Source organism: Lepisma saccharinum, chromosome 7, assembly GCF_977018435.1.
Source record: "Lepisma saccharinum chromosome 7, izLepSacc3.1, whole genome shotgun sequence".
NCBI lineage: Eukaryota > Metazoa > Arthropoda > Insecta > Zygentoma > Lepismatidae > Lepisma > Lepisma saccharinum.
The window spans coordinates 6,099,612-6,117,338 of record NC_139235.1 but is presented as its reverse complement, the minus strand read 5'-3'; positions in this window follow the sequence as shown (position 1 = coordinate 6,117,338).

The window sequence follows — 17,727 nt, the reverse complement described above, 5'->3', positions numbered from 1 at the left end:
CAGTACGCGCTGCTGGTAGCTACAGCCGCATTTTCCTTCCATTCACTCACTTCCCCTCTCACACGTTCATTGGTCGAGCCATCTCGAGTCACTACTTGCGCAGAGACTTGTTTATGTTATCTTGCTCCAGAGATTGACAGAATAGAGTATAGCTGCGAAACAACTAAACTTTCAATTGAAAAGAATTCAGGTTTCAACATGGCGAATTCCTATATGATTACGCAACACTATTGAGTCGTCTGCATATGCGTTACAAAGTAGGTTAGAATTGGGCAACTGGCTTTCGCTTGTGAAGGCCAGCGCTCCGTGAGTTGCACACTGCACCTTAAAGCCAGTAAGCAGCAGAGTAGGAATGGGAGGCGCTTGTATTGAGAGGGGGGAAGGCGCCCCCTTTATACTCCTCGTCCTCATTCCAACCTCACTTTACTTCAAAGAAAGTTCCGAAAGATCAGTTTTCCCCCTAAGAACAACATGTCAGATCCACGTGGAGTCCAATAAATCGTCCCTTGAAACCTTTCCCACCAATAGCGTTCGTCCAAGAAATGACAGCTCTCGTCAATTCCACGTGGACTAAATGAGATGTTGCTAATTCAGTTTCTTTAGAGATTTTTGAACGCGAAGTTGCGGTTGCGTTATCTTTGCTAGGGTGTGTTATCGTATTGTGCTACTTATTTATACAATATAAAGACCTTGGGAGCATAACCTGGCAGTGAATGAATGGATGTCTAAACACTGCAGGCAAAAGTGACAACATCGCTTTACAGAAAAACAGGTGGTGGCTTGAAACCAGATACGGTTCCGGTCAGCTTCCCCTGGGGTTGGGTCAAAGATGCCGAACTGCTGCTACATTCAGGACCTCAGCTATACACGGAACCACCTCCTGTTCTCCCACCAAAATTACAATGCCAGGGTGTACTGCTACTCACGAATCAGATCCCGTCATGTTTCCCACTGCACGAACGCAACCGACGAAGCCTCCTTTCCGCATCTCTCGCTTTGCAGTCGACACGTGCATACGAGATCACTATTCCACAAATACGACGGGTTAACGACACCTGCGTTTAGGCTATGCCTGCTTTACTGATATAGGCGAGAAGCAGGGAGATTTGACTCACCTAACCAAGATGAGCACTGACCCCTCCTTCCATCGCACCAATCGGCACAGAATGAATAGTACGTTACCTGGAAATAAAAAAAAAGACAGAATAATTAATTCAAGCATTTATTGCGAACATTAGCATGGACTTGCATATCATTTACAATAACTAACAAGACGGTGTAATTACTCGAACTAAGAGGGTGAGTATTTTTACTGACGGATCGTCCGTGTTAGGACAATGAAATGTTCTGATAAATTTCTTCACATTCTTTCCAATTAATATTTCCCAACGGACAGACCCAGAGGCTCAGACATTGCTTGTTTCATTTGGTTTATACTCACGAAGAACACCCATGCCGGGATTCGAACTCGGGACTCCTGGAGTCATAGCGTGCTGTGATGGTCAGCTCATCATGTATGTACTATGTATATATACAGCAAGAAGTCACAATCTAGAAAAACGAATATTTGAAATATGGTAACAATACAAAAAAATATAACTAACCATGTAAATAGGCAAATTGAAATTGTAGATTGGGTGGAAAGGGGAGAGGCACGTAGGGGGTGGGGTCTGCGAGCTGAAGCTCCCCTTCTCCGAAATCCTACAAATGTTACGGTGGAAATAGTGTGTAGTGGTAATTATTTTTTACTTCCTTAGAACATCTTGTATAATAAGTTGTAATATACTGAGATATTCATATTCAGGGATTCTACCCTCCTTTTATTCACCTCTAGATGGCTGTTGCTGATAAGGGATGAGCCCATCATCGAAATAAAACTCTGGCTAGGGGCCTGGGGGCGGGTTTGAGTCCTGTCATGGACATTCTTTTACCCGTGTCGCTTCATGAATATCATATAATAGCCATTCAACCTCATTCTCGCGTTTAGCCTAAAGAAGAAAAGCGACATAGAATAGGAGAAATATAACGCAATATTGATTGACTGCAATATGTGTGTGTGTGTGTGTGTGTGTGTGTGTGTGTGTGTATACAGGGTGTTCATAAAGCCTGACCCCACCCTGGGTATTGTGAGAACAGCTGTAAGTAGGAAGAAATGGCGAAACACGTATTCCATGAAGTTCAGGGTGAAACGTTTTGAGGCCAATCATTCCCTACCCTGGCCCCCCACATGGGGGTAGGCTGGGGTTGATTCATTTTTTTAAAAAATCGCAAGGGGGGTTGAAGAATATGTCGTTTCAAAGGTCTTATCATAACAACAATAAATAATACAGCAAATCCGGGGTCTCTACGTAGCCCCAATTGACAATGGCGTGAAATCAAATGTGGAACATGACCAGCATTGGACAGGACTCCACTCCTACAGTAGTAATCCTAAACAACAGTGAGAGCTGGAAAAATGTTCCTACACTGTACCATGATTCGGAGATATCATAGCAGTGTCTACAAATACGTACAGCCCCCCCCCCTCCCCAAGAGATGTCAAGCGTCTGTACACAAAACTGCATATCATCGCGTCCACTGAGATTGTTACCAGGAGGACAAGGACGGACATGCACAATCGCAACTCAAGGCAAATGGTGAAGGAGGCACGTAGTTACATGTACAATGTCAACTGAAGGCAAATTGGGGGTGGCGGGTTACAAGATGTTACAACACGTACACCACTAAAAGTCAAATTGAGCTTACCTACTATTTACAGATGATGTTCGAAATGAGCCCATTCACTTCTTGGCAGTAGAACATACGAGTATGAAATGCACGTCGCACTTTGCTGAACGTGTCTGCTGAAATGTCTCTACAGGCTGCTATTATTCTTTGTTGGAGATCAGCAAGACTACTAGGTTCTGTTTTGTACACAACAGATTTAAGGTGTCCCCAAAGGAAAAAAACGTTCGGAGACAAATCAGGCGATCTCGCTGGCCATTCGATGGTACCACGACGGCCTATTCACCTATTGGGATAATGTTCGTTCAAGTACTCACGTACGTCCCGGCTGTAGTGTGCAGGACATCCATCTCGCTGAAAAACTATATCGTCCGCATCAAATTCAGGCACACCGTTGACATCGACTGAGTTTTCTACAAGGTCCGTTACCAAGGGATCCACTGTGTCACGTAGAATCTGCAGGTACAGATTACCGTTTATATTGCCATTAGGAAATAGGGGTCCAAATATGTGGTTTCCTAAAATACCTGCCCACACATTAACCTTCTCAGGTCTTTGCATATGTCCTCTCTCACAACATGGGGATTAACATCTGCCCATACTTGAACATTGTGTTTATTAACACAGCCATTTAGGAAAAAATAACTTTCGTCACTGAAACAGATGTTGTGTAAGAAGTTCTCGTTGTTAGCAATCCTGTCGCAAATAATTTCGCAAAACTCAATTCGTCTATCGAAATCATCATCTCCTAGTTCTTTTATCTGCATTTTGTAAGGATGACATTTGTGTAATTTTAACACCTTACCGATAGAACTCCGTGGAATGTTATTTGCTTCTTCTATTTGTCTGAGAGACGTTTCAGGGTTTACAGTCACGCGTCCTATAACTTCTAACACTGTTGCCTCATCGATGTGAGGTCGTCCTGGACGTCGTCTGTCATTGAGGCTTTGCGTTTCACGGAATTTTTTTCACAACGTCTGAAACATACTTATGGTCAATACTAGGGCGTTGGGGATACAATTCGTTAAATCGTCTAGCAGTGGGACGGTAGTTTCTGCCACATTCACAGAAAAGAAAAATAATTTCCACTTTGTCTGCGCCAGAACGCGCCCTTCCGGCACCATTCATTTTTCTCGTCGCTGCAAACACTTAACCACCAATACACAAACAAACAGAACCACGGTAACGCAAGATACAGGAAACACGTTAGTAGAACACAGTGTGTACGACACTACAACTCTTCTACGTCCAGTATTTCAAAGTCACTTCGAACTTTTGCGGTCCGGTATGCTTGCTTACGAGAACACAAGCAGAATGGTCCTGTTGAATCTTCATCGCGATAGTAACACTGATTACTTGGTCTGGTTCGATACTCCGTCTGCATTCTCCTTCAAACAAGTGAATGGAGTCATTTCGAACATCATCTGTAAATAGTAGGTAAGATCAATTTGACTTTTAGTGCTGTACGTGTTGTAACATCTTGTAACCCCCTCCCCCATTTGCCTTCACTTGACATTGTACATGTAACTACGTGCCTCCTTCACCATTTGACTTGAGTTGCGATTGTGCACGGTCCGTGTCCTCCTGGTAGCAATCTCAGGGGGCGCGCTGATATGCGGTTTTGTGTATTGTAGACACTGCTAGGATATCTCAGAATCATGCTACAGTGTAGGAACATTTTTCCAGCTCCCACTGTTGTCTAGGATTACTAATGTAGGAGTTTGAGTCCTGTCCAATGCTGGTCATGTTCCACATTTGATTTCACGCCATTGTCAATTGGAGCTACGTAGAGACCCCGGATTTGCTGCATTATTGTTGTTATGATAAGACCTTTCAAACGACATATTCTTCGAAACCCCCCCTGCTATTTGAAAAGATTGAGTCGACCGCAGCCTACCCCCTTGTGGGGGCCCGGATAGGGAATGATTGGCCTCAAAACGTTTTCCCCTGAACATCATGTAAGTAGTGTAAAAGTATATAGGATAAACTCGAGAAAGTATGAGCCCCTCTCAGGCAGATTTGGCTACACTTAAAACTAGCTCAAGATGTGCATATGAGCTTATTGCTCAAGTGTGGTACTCTGTCTAACCCAAGATTTTTGTAAAAATGCCCTCGAGAATTTCCTGTGAAAGTATGACCCCCCCTCAGATTAATTTGCCGACACTTACAAAAGCTACATCTGTGAGATTGTTGTCCATAAGCTTGTTAAAAATATGGCCCTTCTTGATATTGTTTTTGCTACACTTAAAACTAAGCCATTGTATCATGTTGTACAACAAATTATTACCCAATATTATGCAACAAATTATGATGCAAGAGCTTTTGCATTATGTTGTGCAACAAATTATGATGCAAGAGCTTTTCCATTACATATCAGTTAGTATTGTGAGAGTGGCTGAGGAGTACAGATGTGTTGTTGCAGTGCTCCTCTTATTTTTTAAAAAACACAAAAATATAGCAGATTTGTATAAATTGAATTATAGGTTTGTTTGATTTAATATACAGAATTTTCTAATATATTGAACAAAGGGTTTATATCTGCCCTAGTTTGTTATACAAGATCAATACATGACACATGGTATTAGGTCATTGCCTTTCCATGCACACCACGACATGCCTGTGCAGACATGCAATTGTGATAGGTCAGTGCTTCAGTAGATCAATACTTATTCTATCTTTGTACATGTAGGCTATCAGCTTTACAACCTGTCATAGGTTTATTAAGTATAGAGTTTTGATTTGAACCCCAAGAAATTGTATATAATAAACCAACAACAAAGCCAAAAATATTAAGACACTAAGTATATACACTAAATATACAAAGCACACTGCTGAACCCAACTGATATTTTTTATTAAGCATAGAGTTTTGATTTGAATCCCAAGAAATTTTATATAATAAACAACAAAAATGCCAAATCAAAAATATTGTAATCAATGCAATAAGAATATATCCAGCCCCAATTGGGCTAAGCACCAAAAGAATTGTAATCCAGACAAACGCAGAACTCCCACTAAAATATACCCTAAATGCCATAGAAAATATAGCATGGAATATTTCACATATAAACATAAGGGTACTTGTTCTGCACAGTCATCAACATTGCCCCCACAACCATCTACATCTGGTCTGAAAAGGAGGCTTGAAACACCTGTTAATGCTAGAGCAGCAAAGCAGCCACGCTATGAACCCATCCATAGCAGTTTTAATGGCCAACTTAGGGATCACTGTTTTGTATCAGAGCCAAGATGTGACATTAAGAATTTTTTGAACAGTATAAATTCTAATGTGCAGGCAATTCTAAATGCACAAAATGGCTCTTATAAGCTGTCCCTCAAATTGTTTACACAATATAAGAAACCAAATGGCACAAAATTTACACAGCCCCACATAACAGAAACTGTAGCTATATATTCAAATGCAAATTTAGACAAAATAATAAGCAGTTTGATAGAGCAATTGAATATTAAACACACTGAATTTGCAGCAAAAGAATCAGGATGGAGCCTATGCGGATCTCCACACAAGCTCTATGTTAATATTTCTGAATTCAACCCATTACAAGGATCTACATATCTGCCATTACCTGCCAATATTAAAAACAAAAGAGCCGTGGTTATCATAGAAAATAATGATGAGAAATGTTTTCTGTGGTGTATATTAGCTGCTTTGTATCCAGTTTTAAGGAATCCTCAAAGAATAACTTATTATAAACAATATGAACACAATTTTGATGAAGCTATGGAGGGCTTAGAATATCCAATGTCTGTTCAGAATATTGATAAATTTGAAAAAAAAGGCCAGGGATATCAATGGTAAACAATTATCTATTAATGTATTTATTTGTTCTACTGGCCGTGGCAATTGCTTAATAGCACCTCTCAGAATCAGTACACTTGATGATGATTCTGCTGTTCCGATTGATCTGCTCTTAATTGAAGAGGATGGCACACACCATTACACTCTGATACATAATCTTGAAGCTTTAATTAGAAAACAACTAGACAAATCTAACACAATATTCAAGTTGTGTAGAAGATGTTTGACTGTATTTGATGGTAAAAAAATAATAAATGGGATTAGTGAAGTGAATGCAGAAATTGCTAAAAACAAGTTAATTGAGCATCTGAAATACTGTGGCAATCATAAACCTGTTCATATGGTGATGCCTAATCCAAGTGAAAATGCCAAATTCAAAAAATTTGAAGCCTTGTTGGAACACCCAGCATATATAGTCTGTGATTTTGAATCAAACCTCAAACCCCTTGCATTATGCAGCCCAGATCCTGATGAATCTTCAAGTACATCATACCAGCTACATGAACCTTCTAGTTTTTATAATGTGGTTGTACAGAATGGTGTTGTTAGTGAAGAATATTTATACATGGGACCAGATGCCATCAAAGAATTTGCACATAGAATAGAAAATGAGTGCCATTATATAGCATCTAATGTCTTATTAAAATCAAAACCTATGTTGCCTTTAACAGAGGATCAGATTGAAGATTTCAACAATGCAGAAAAATGCCCGGTATGTGATTCTGAATTTTCAGATACAAATATCAAGGTGAAACACCATTCTCATACAGATGGTAAATTCTTAATAGCTCTGTGTCATAACTGTAATATTAAGATCAAGAGACCAAAATTTGTCCCGATATTTTGCCATGGTGCATCTAATTATGATTTTCATCATCTGATCAGGTACGAGGGGTTTGACAAGCAGAATTTAAATATTTTAGCAGAAAATGATGAGAAATATATAGCTATTAGCAAAATAATTAAAGTTAATGGTGTTCCCATTCACTTAAGATTTCTTGATTCCTACAGAATTCTGTCAGCTAGCCTGGCTACACTGGCCAGTCAATTATCTGATGACCAATTCAAAATCACATGTGCTATGTTTCCAAATCAGGACCTGAAATTAATTAGGCGGAAGGGTGTATATCCATATGATTATGTTACAGGTTTTTCTAAATTTGATGAGTGTTCTCTGCCACCAAAACAAGAGTTCTACAGTAAACTCAGAGCATCTGGAATCACTGATGAAGATTATCACCATGCCCAGTTGATGTGGAACAATTTAAAATGCCAGACATTTGGTGATTATCATAAGGCATATTTAAAACTTGATGTGACTCTCTTGGCTGATATACTTCAGGCATTTAGAAAATCATCGATGGAAAATTATAAACTGGATCCAATGTATTTCTACAGTGCTCCAGGCCTAGCATGGTCTGCAATGTTTTTAAACACTAAAATGCAATTGGATCTGATCCAAGATCAAGACATGTATCTGTTTATGGAGCAATGTATAAGAGGAGGCATGGTGCAATGTTCTCAGAGATATGCCAGAGCCAACAACAAATATATTAATGATTATGATCCAGCCCTGCCATCAAATTATATATTGTATGTAGATGCCAACAGCCTGTATGGTTATGCTATGATGGATAATTTGCCATATGCAGGGCTTGAGTGGGTTGAAGATTTCAACATTGAGGATCTTCAGGACTTTGATGACAGTGACTATGGCCTGTTCTTAGAAGTTGATCTGACAATTCCTGATGATTTACACAACACATTTTCTGATCTGCCCCCAATTCCTGAGGTTAAGTGTTCACCTGGCTTTAAACAGAAGAAGCTCATGATGACTCTAGAGCCAAAACAGGATTATGTCATATATTATAAAAACCTCCAGTTCCTGATGCATCATGGTGTTCAAGTAACCAAAGTTGGCAAAGTTTTGAGGTTCAAGCACTCAAGATGGTTGAAGCCATACATTGATACAAACACAGAGCTTCGAACATCTGCAATGAGCCAATTTGATAAGACCTTGTTTAAATTGATGGTAAATTCAGTGTATGGCAAAACCATAGAAAATGTCAGAAAACATACTGATGTTAAATTAATTACTGACCCCAGCCTGAGCAAAAAATTGATAGCAAAGCCTAATTTCAACTACAGAAGAATTTATGATGAAAATATGGCACTTTTCAACATGAAAAAAACAAAGATTACGTTTGATAAGCCTATTTATGTAGGGGCTGTGATATTGGAATTGGCCAAATTACATATGTTAAAATTGTATTATGATGTGCTGAAGCCTTTTTATGGTGATTGTGTAAAACTGATGTACATGGACACAGATAGCTTTATTCTTGATATTCAGACAGAAGATGTTTATCAAGATATGTCACAGCCTGCATTGCTTGAATATTTTGATACCAGTGAACATTCAAAGATTCAGCCCCACAACAAAAAGGTGCCTGGCAAGTTAAAAGATGAGACACTTGGTGATGTTATTGTGGCATTTGCTGGGTTAAGGGCCAAGATGTACAGCTTTGAAACATGTAGTGGTGCTGTTGCCAAAAAGGCCAAAGGCATTGGCAGAGTAACTGTGGACAAAGAGCTTGAATTTGAAGATTACAAAAATTGTCTCAAATCACAGAGTTCAATCAGAACATCAGAATGCAGAATCCAGAGTAAAGATCACTTGTTGACCACAAATATTGTAAGAAAAGTGGCTCTGGACCCACATGATGATAAGAGATGCATTTTATCATGTGGCATACATACTCTACCATGGGGTCATTGTGATTTGAAAAGTGGTAATCAATGCCCAATTACAGAGCATGATTTGAAATAAATAAACATGCCTATGAACTTATTTGGGTTCAAAAAACAGGCTATTATGGACCTGCCAACACCAGCACCCTCTTCTGATATAATATCTAAACTAAGTGGTTTGTTAATTATTCATCTGAACAGCATACTTACAGATGTTGATGATAAAACAGGTAAAACATTGTACATATTTAACAATAATTTAAATCATTACCAATTACCTGTAGGTGGTCAATTACAATTTATTACAACCCCCGAGGGTAATGTCAAGATTTTAATAGGGAGAAATATTTATAGAATTAAGCACTCAAACATGATTTCTGGCACTGTATATACTGTTTCTGCTGGTGATTGTTTATATATTGAGGTCCCAGGATCCTATGACAAGCTTATACCTTTTTTTATAGAATTAAGAATTAGATATTCAATAATAAATAACCACTAAATCAAAATGCCTAATGATATATTTGGCCATACAAGACATGAAGATCACAGTGATGAGATTCTGATGCTTGATGTCAGAGTCAAAAAATTAAGAAGTGATTTACAAACTTTACAAACCACACTCAATGCCAGTCTTCAACTAGAAATTACAAATTTACAATCACAATGCATGGACCCTCTTCTTAAAATTGATTCTGAACTCAAATTGATGCTTCAAAAATATACTCATTTGGCTACATTAGATAATTTTCAAAGTTTAGAGGAGGCTGTAGCAGCTCTTCAAGCCAAATTTAAGACTCAGGCTAACAACTCTGAGCAATTGAAACAATTAGAAGAACAGATTAATAATGTCCAGACACAGTTCCAAACAATTGTCAAAAGCATAAAATCACAAGAAGATTTTGATCTAGTAATTTCCACTCTAAAGGAACAGATTCAATCACTACAGATACCTAATCTGGACCCCTTGAACAATGCCATAGCTGAGGTTAAAGAAAAAATTGAGACACTTGAAAATTTTATGAACAACTTGCCATCTTCTGATGCTCTGAGTGCTATAACTCGTAGTGTTGCCAACATCAAGCTGCAACTTGAAACATATGAAGATTTTGGAAAAATTCAGAGTACCATATCCCACCTTGAAGGTACCATAGCAGCAGTGCAAAGTGATCTGACAAATATACAAGAAACTCTAGAATCTCGCCTGCCTGGTATTGTAGACACACTTGTCAGTGTCCAGCAACAGATCACAAAACTTGAAAACCTCAACACTGAATCTGAGCTATCTCATTTTCATCACTTGATCGATGATATCCAAACAAAGCTTGAAATTTTACAATCAACACCTACTGAGGCAGACATAACCCTGCTCCAAGATGCTATGCAAAGTGTGGCTGATGCTTCTGAATTAAATAATGTAAAATTGGCACTTGAATCTTTGCAGAATACTGTATCAAATCTGCCTACATCACAGGAACTTAAAAATATTAAGAGAGCTGTGAATCGCATATTGAAATCAGAAGATATCAAGAATATCCAGACAGAGATCAAACAACTTACTCAGACAGTGGCCACTCTACCAACTAATCAACATATTAATAAACTGCATGCCCTGTTTGAGGATATCAGAAGACAAGTCCATGATCTTACTGCTCAAAATTCAAAATTGGCAGTTGTTGAAAATTTACAGCAAATTGTAGCTAATATCAAGCAACAGCTAGGAAGCATGGAATCCAACCAAGCAAATGCTCTGTCTGTTTTTGCCACACAGCTTCAAGAGATTGTACAACAATACAAGAAACTTGCTGTGGACATAAGGATCAAGCCAGGGCACGATGAGATTGTTAGGACTATCAATGAGCATCTTGAATGTGTAACAAGTAGATTGCTTACAGCAGAAAAAGAAATAACTGGCCTAATCGAGAATCCTAAACATACAGTAATTCTTGAATTGTACAGTATCCCCAACAAAGAATATGATTCACCATTTACACCAGGTGGCAAAATATATATGCTGTCCTCTGCACAATTTTATTACCAGTTTTTTGTTGGGGGCACACTTAGACCAATCAAGATCAAATATTGGCTACAACGACAGGCACACCACTACCCTACCTTATCAATAACAAATGCTGATAACAAAGAAAAATCACCAGTGTAGAGTTAGAGGATTTTACAGACCCCGATACATTAGAAACATCTTATGCTGAAGATGATGGTTCTCTGGAATTTAATATACAAATAGGGGACAAATTATATTTAGAAAATCCTGTAGTATCAGCTGCTGAACACCCTATAGTTGCAATATTCTTGTTTACATACTATGTCTAGACAAATTATTGTTGATGAGTTACACAGACAAGCCAGATAAATAATTATAAGAGACTGCCAGTGGTTACAAAGGGCATAGATGATTTATGGCAGTGTGACTTGGTTGAGATGGCAAGTGGACAGCTGAAAAATTTAGACAAGATCAACAAGGGCTACAAGTATCTACTCACTGTCATAGATACATTTTCAAAATTTGCCTGGGCTGTGCCACTCAAATCCAAGACTGGAAAATGTGTTACAGAAGCCTTCAGGACAATCATCAATCAGAGTGGAAGATCACCGCGCTATTTGCAAACAGATAATGGCAAAGAATTCTATAATTCGGTGTTCCAACAATTTATTAAAAGCCAGTCAATACAACATTGCTCGAGTTACAGTGATCTCAAGGCCTCTATTGTTGAAAGATTCAACAAAACCCTAAAAAATAATATGTATAAACAATTTACCCTCCAAGGTAATTATAAATGGCTCAGTATCCTACCAGAACTTTTAGATAGATATAACAACTCGGTCCATTCCACAATCAACATGAAGACCTCTGAGGTAACTTCATATGATGAGCAAAAATTGATCAGTACTGTTTATTATCCTTGATACCAGCCAACAACAAGAAAAGCCAAATACAAGGTTGGTGATCAAGTAAGAATCAGCAAATATAAGCACTTATTCAAAAGAGGCTTTACAAGAAACTGGAGCACTGAATTATTTACAGTGGTTCAAGTTAAACCTGGGGCTCGTAATACATATATAATAAAAGATCACCGAGGAGAAATTCTCAAAGGCAGGTTTTATGAAGAAGAACTCAGCAAAACTAAACAACCTGACACATATCTCATAGAAAAAATCATCCGCAGAAAAGGCAACAAGATACTTGTGAAATGGCTAGGTCTCCCAGAACACAGCTGGATCGAGGCAAACAAAGTGATACTATGAACACCTGGGATGTTATAAAGAGACTGCCAGAGCCTGAACAGCAGAATAAGAGAAATGGAAAGCTGCTGCCTGATAATATTAGATGTCTTATTGTTGGGCCATCGGCTTGTGGTAAAACTACACTAATGATTGATAATTTTTTATTGGCACCCAACTGGTTAGACTGGAAAAACAGGCACTTGTATGTTTTCTCTAAGAGCTTGGAACAATTAAAATATCAGCAGCTGATGAAGCTATATGATGGACTGGATATAGCCATTTTGAACCAGATGTTAAGCCTCTCCATGAATGTCTCGATAAATCTGTTGTTGTGTTTGATGACATTATACTGGATAATCAAAACAAGGTTAGAAATTTTTTTACACAGGGCCGACACAAAAACATAGATTGCTTCTACCTGGCACAGACTTTTTCTAAAATACCGAAGCAGCTGATCCGAGACAACAGCAATTTTATATGTGTGTTTCATCAAGATCATACCAACCTGAAACACATACATGATGAATATGTAGGTGGGGACTTGAGCTACAATGATTTTTCCAAGTTTTGCAGTAGGTGCTGGAATCAAGACAGTTATGGGTTTGTCACAATTGATATGACAAGGAAACCCAATAGTGGCAAATACAGAAATAAAATCAACAATTTTCTAGACATTGAAACATATATAAATAACCATGAAAAGGCCAATTATTGATGATCTTAAATTAAGAGATTATCTTGTAAAAAGATTTAAGGGATGGAAATCAGAGAACCGAGGAATCTATGAACAACACAAGCAAACAGATCAGCCTATTATTTATGATATTAGTGAATTAGGTAAAAATATCAAAACTGTTACAGAGCAAAATCAAAATTTGATCACAGAGCTTGTACCTGTAGCTGCTAGGAACATATTAGATTATCCAATCACCCCACTTTCTAGTATTCATACACCTAGTCCTGTTGCTCCTCGAAGAATTGAAGCTACTCAGGATCCTATTGAATTGGGTCTTCTTGCTCAAAAATATTTAAGCACACCTAAAGACAACAAAGATGAGGTGTTTGGTTTATATGCTGACACAGAGCGTGATGGTAGCATCATACATAGAATTGGCAATTTCAGAGTAACATTTATGGGAGATGATCTGATTGTATATTCAGAATCTCATCTTGGAGAAAGAGGTGCTTTTGTTAAGTACCCTGGCACACCTGGATTGTGGGAATTGATGACTAGGAAAAGGCCTGGCAGCTATACAGATCAAGATTATGAGCACTACAAAGAAATATTAATAAAATGAGATGCTCTATACCAGAACAATGATCCCACACAAAAAAGAGTCAAGTCTAGCAGTGGAGCAAAATACAACAACTTAATCAAGCCCATATGGTCACAGATCAAGACAGGTAGTGGAATCAAACAATACAACACCCTGCCTAAAGAATTTGTGTGGGTTGATGATGTCAGGAAACTTGTAGATAGGTTGCTGGTGATAGCTGGGGAAGAAAATGCTGGCAACCACAATTTTTACAATGAAAAGGTTGGAATTATGGACATGATAAGCACCAAATTGTCTAATTTTATAGTGAATGACACTAAGGGCATTGGATATCTTATAAAAATTATTAATACTCTACCACCTAAATTTTGGAATATCTCTGAGGGTCGGGGGTTGGTTAATGACATCATAAACAAGCTGCCATTTGAACTACACATTCCAGGCTATCAGTATTGTGGTCCCGGTACAAAACTGGACCATAGATTAAACAGAGGTGATCCTGGTGTTAATCCCCTAGATGCTGCTTGCAGAGACCATGACATAGCATACAACACACATTCTGATCTTGATAGGCGACATGTTGCAGACAAGAAATTAGAAGAGGCTGCATTTGGTAGATTTGTAAGCAAAGATGCTTCTTTAAGTGAAAAAATAGCAGCATTGGGGACCACCATAGCTATGAACACCAAACAAAAACTGGGGTGGGGGTTGTGAATATGTATATAATAAACCTAGAATGAAGGCCAAGGGTGTTATGTATCAGATACCTTATGCAGGTCTTAAATCTCTTAAAACTATTGATAGTCTTTTAACCAAAAAGCAGCGCAAGAAAAAAAATTCTTGTCTTGACAAGGGCCATGGTATGAAATTATTACTTAGTACCCCTCAATTAAAAAAAATTACAGCAATCTAGAAAAAAATTGCATACAGGTGGTTTCATATTTACTATCCCGGCCATCTTAGCAGCTTTGGGGGCTGTTCGGAGCTTGGCTGGGGGATCAGCTGCTATAGCAAAAACAGTAATAGATGCCAAAAAGAATAAGGCAGAATTAGATGAATTGAAGCGCCATAACCTGGCCATGGAAAAACAAGGCAAAGGTGTTAAGAGAGCCATGAATAAGTTTTAAAAAAACAAGAGCCGCTTACAAACCAAGATATTGAAGCTTTAATCAAGCCACTGGGCATCACAAATTTTAGAGGTGTGTACATGTCTGATTCTTTACCAGAACAACCACTCAACAAAGAGTGTGGCATAGTTAATTTGGATAAGTACAAAGATCAGGGCACTCACTGGATCTGTTATCTTAAATATTTAAAAGATGAGGCATTTGTGTTTGATTCATTTGGAGGTGTTCCACCTGAAAATTTAGTAAAATATCTAAAATCAACTAATCTTTAATACAATAATGCCCGTGTTCAAAATTTCAAAGATGTTAATTGTGGACATCTGTGTTTATCTGTTCTTAGATATATGTCTCAAATAAATAAACCATCAATTGAAGATTTTCAAAAGGCCCTGTGGTATCTGAAACATCATGGGAGTATTCCATCTCACCAGCCAAAATTCAATATTGAAACTCAGATTACATGATGACATAGTATATCCCAAAACAATAGCTCTCAGAGCATTTTATGGCATGTACTTGATCCCTAATATTACACACCATAACAACACAATTGCAGTTGGGGATCAAAAAATTGTCATCACTCCAGGGCAATATAATCTATCTACTTTAAATGCTCAGTTACCCAGAGGTATAGTATTAACTCAAAATTCTGTCACTCACAAAGTAGAGATTGTGTCTGCTACAGAAACAGTGGATCTGGGTACTATAGGAGAGCTGTTAGGCTTTGAGAACAACACAAAACTTGAACCAGCCATTAAACACACTGCTATTAATATACCTAAATTCTTAGCCATAGAGACTCTGAATATTCACTGTAATGTGGCCGAGGGTATGATCACCAAATCAAATGGCATAGGCACAAACAAACAAACTGGCATTATTGCAACATTCAAACCTAACTCTGAATTTATGGAACCGATCATCTACACTCCATCCCCAACATTATATTTTCCTGTGTGCCATAATAGAATAGATTACATTGAGTTGATGGTCACTAATGAAAAAGAAGAATTAGTTGATTTTGCTGGAGCCACAACAACTGCAATCATAGAAATTAATATTTAAATAAAAATACATACAAAAAAATGGAAAATATTGAGAGTTATGAGCTACAATCATTCCCCCCAAACAGGAGGACCTTTGCAAATTTAAATCAACCCAACACAGAGATTGAGGTTGATCTTGATGTAGGAGATGGCTTTATACACCCCCACAGAGCAGATCTATATATCAAGTTTGATGTTGTAAAGCTCGATGGTACAGATTATCCGGCAAATTCAAATATAAGATTGGTAGACAATTTTGTGCCACATCTGTTCTCTTTAATTGAGATCAGAAAACATGGTGTTGTTATAAACAGAGTAGATTACCCTGGCATTACCTCTACAGCTTTGGCCACACTAAAATTATCCAAGACCGAGGCTTCTTACTACAAAATAGGTGGATTTGAGGCTGCTGATAAAATAATATCTAAGAGTCACACAGTGCTGTTCCCTATGCGCCTGTTGCCAGGATTCTTCTCAGATTACGAAGATATTATGTGGAAGGGTGGTTTAAGAATTACATTTAGAAGAGCTGCCAATGATAATAATGCTTTGATGAGGTACAGTACATTAAACTCTACAGGGGAAGCTCTGCCTAATACCCTACCTGATAAAGGCAAGTGCATTATTCAGACTATGGAGCTAAGAATTCCAGTTGTTGAATATGAAGCCAGTTATGCTCTTAAATACAAAGCAGATATCCTAAAAAATCCACAGGTGCCTTTACAATTTTATACATATCAATGTGTGCAGAAGCCTGCCACTGGTAGCTATTATGAGTTTGATGCTACAAACTCATTCTCCAGTATACAATATGACATGCCAGATTTTGTGGTGGTACTGTTTCAGACTGGAAGACACAATAATCAAGAAAAAAATTCAAGTAAATTTGATAGCTGCAACAACAAGAACATATATCTTAAAAATGGCAGAAATGAGGTGTTCCCCAGAGATTATTATAATTTAAACATGTCCAAGGATGATTTCCTCAAATTATATGAAGCATTTACAGCATACAAAAGGGTCACTACTGGCAATACTGACATATATTACACACCAGATGAATTCAAAGCACAGAGACCCATGTTTGTCATCAACACTTTAAAAAGGAAACAAGTTGTGGTTAATGACAGGACAAACATTAAAAGTATCTGTGAATTCCATGATACACTCCCTGATGACACTATATGTAGTGTTATTCTTATAGGTGAAAAATCATATGTTTATGATGTAAGAAATGAGAGAGTCACAGAGCAATTCTAGAAGGCCTCTGCATATTACATTGTCTTAGTATTAGATATATGAGTTGAGCCTAGTGTCCAATTGAACTTAAACCGGAAGTGGACCGAAAATAGACCGGAAATAAACCGGAAGTAAATATGTGTGGGTGTGGGTGGGTGTAGGTGGCTCTTTGGCTTGGTTTTAAGTGTAGCAAAAACAATATCAAGAAGGGCCATATTTTTAACAAGCTTATGGACAACAATCTCACAGATGTAGCTTTTGTAAGTGTAGGCAAATTAATCTGAGGGGGGTCATACTTTCACAGGAAATTCCCGAGGGCATTTTTACAAAAATCTTGGGTTAGACAGAGTACCACACTTGAGCAATAAGCTCATATGCACATCTTGAGCTAGTTTTAAGTGTAGCCAAATCTGCCTGAGGGGGCTCATACTTTCTCGAGTTTATCCTATATACTTTTACACTACTCATGTAATACGTGTTTCGCCATTTCTTCCTATTTAC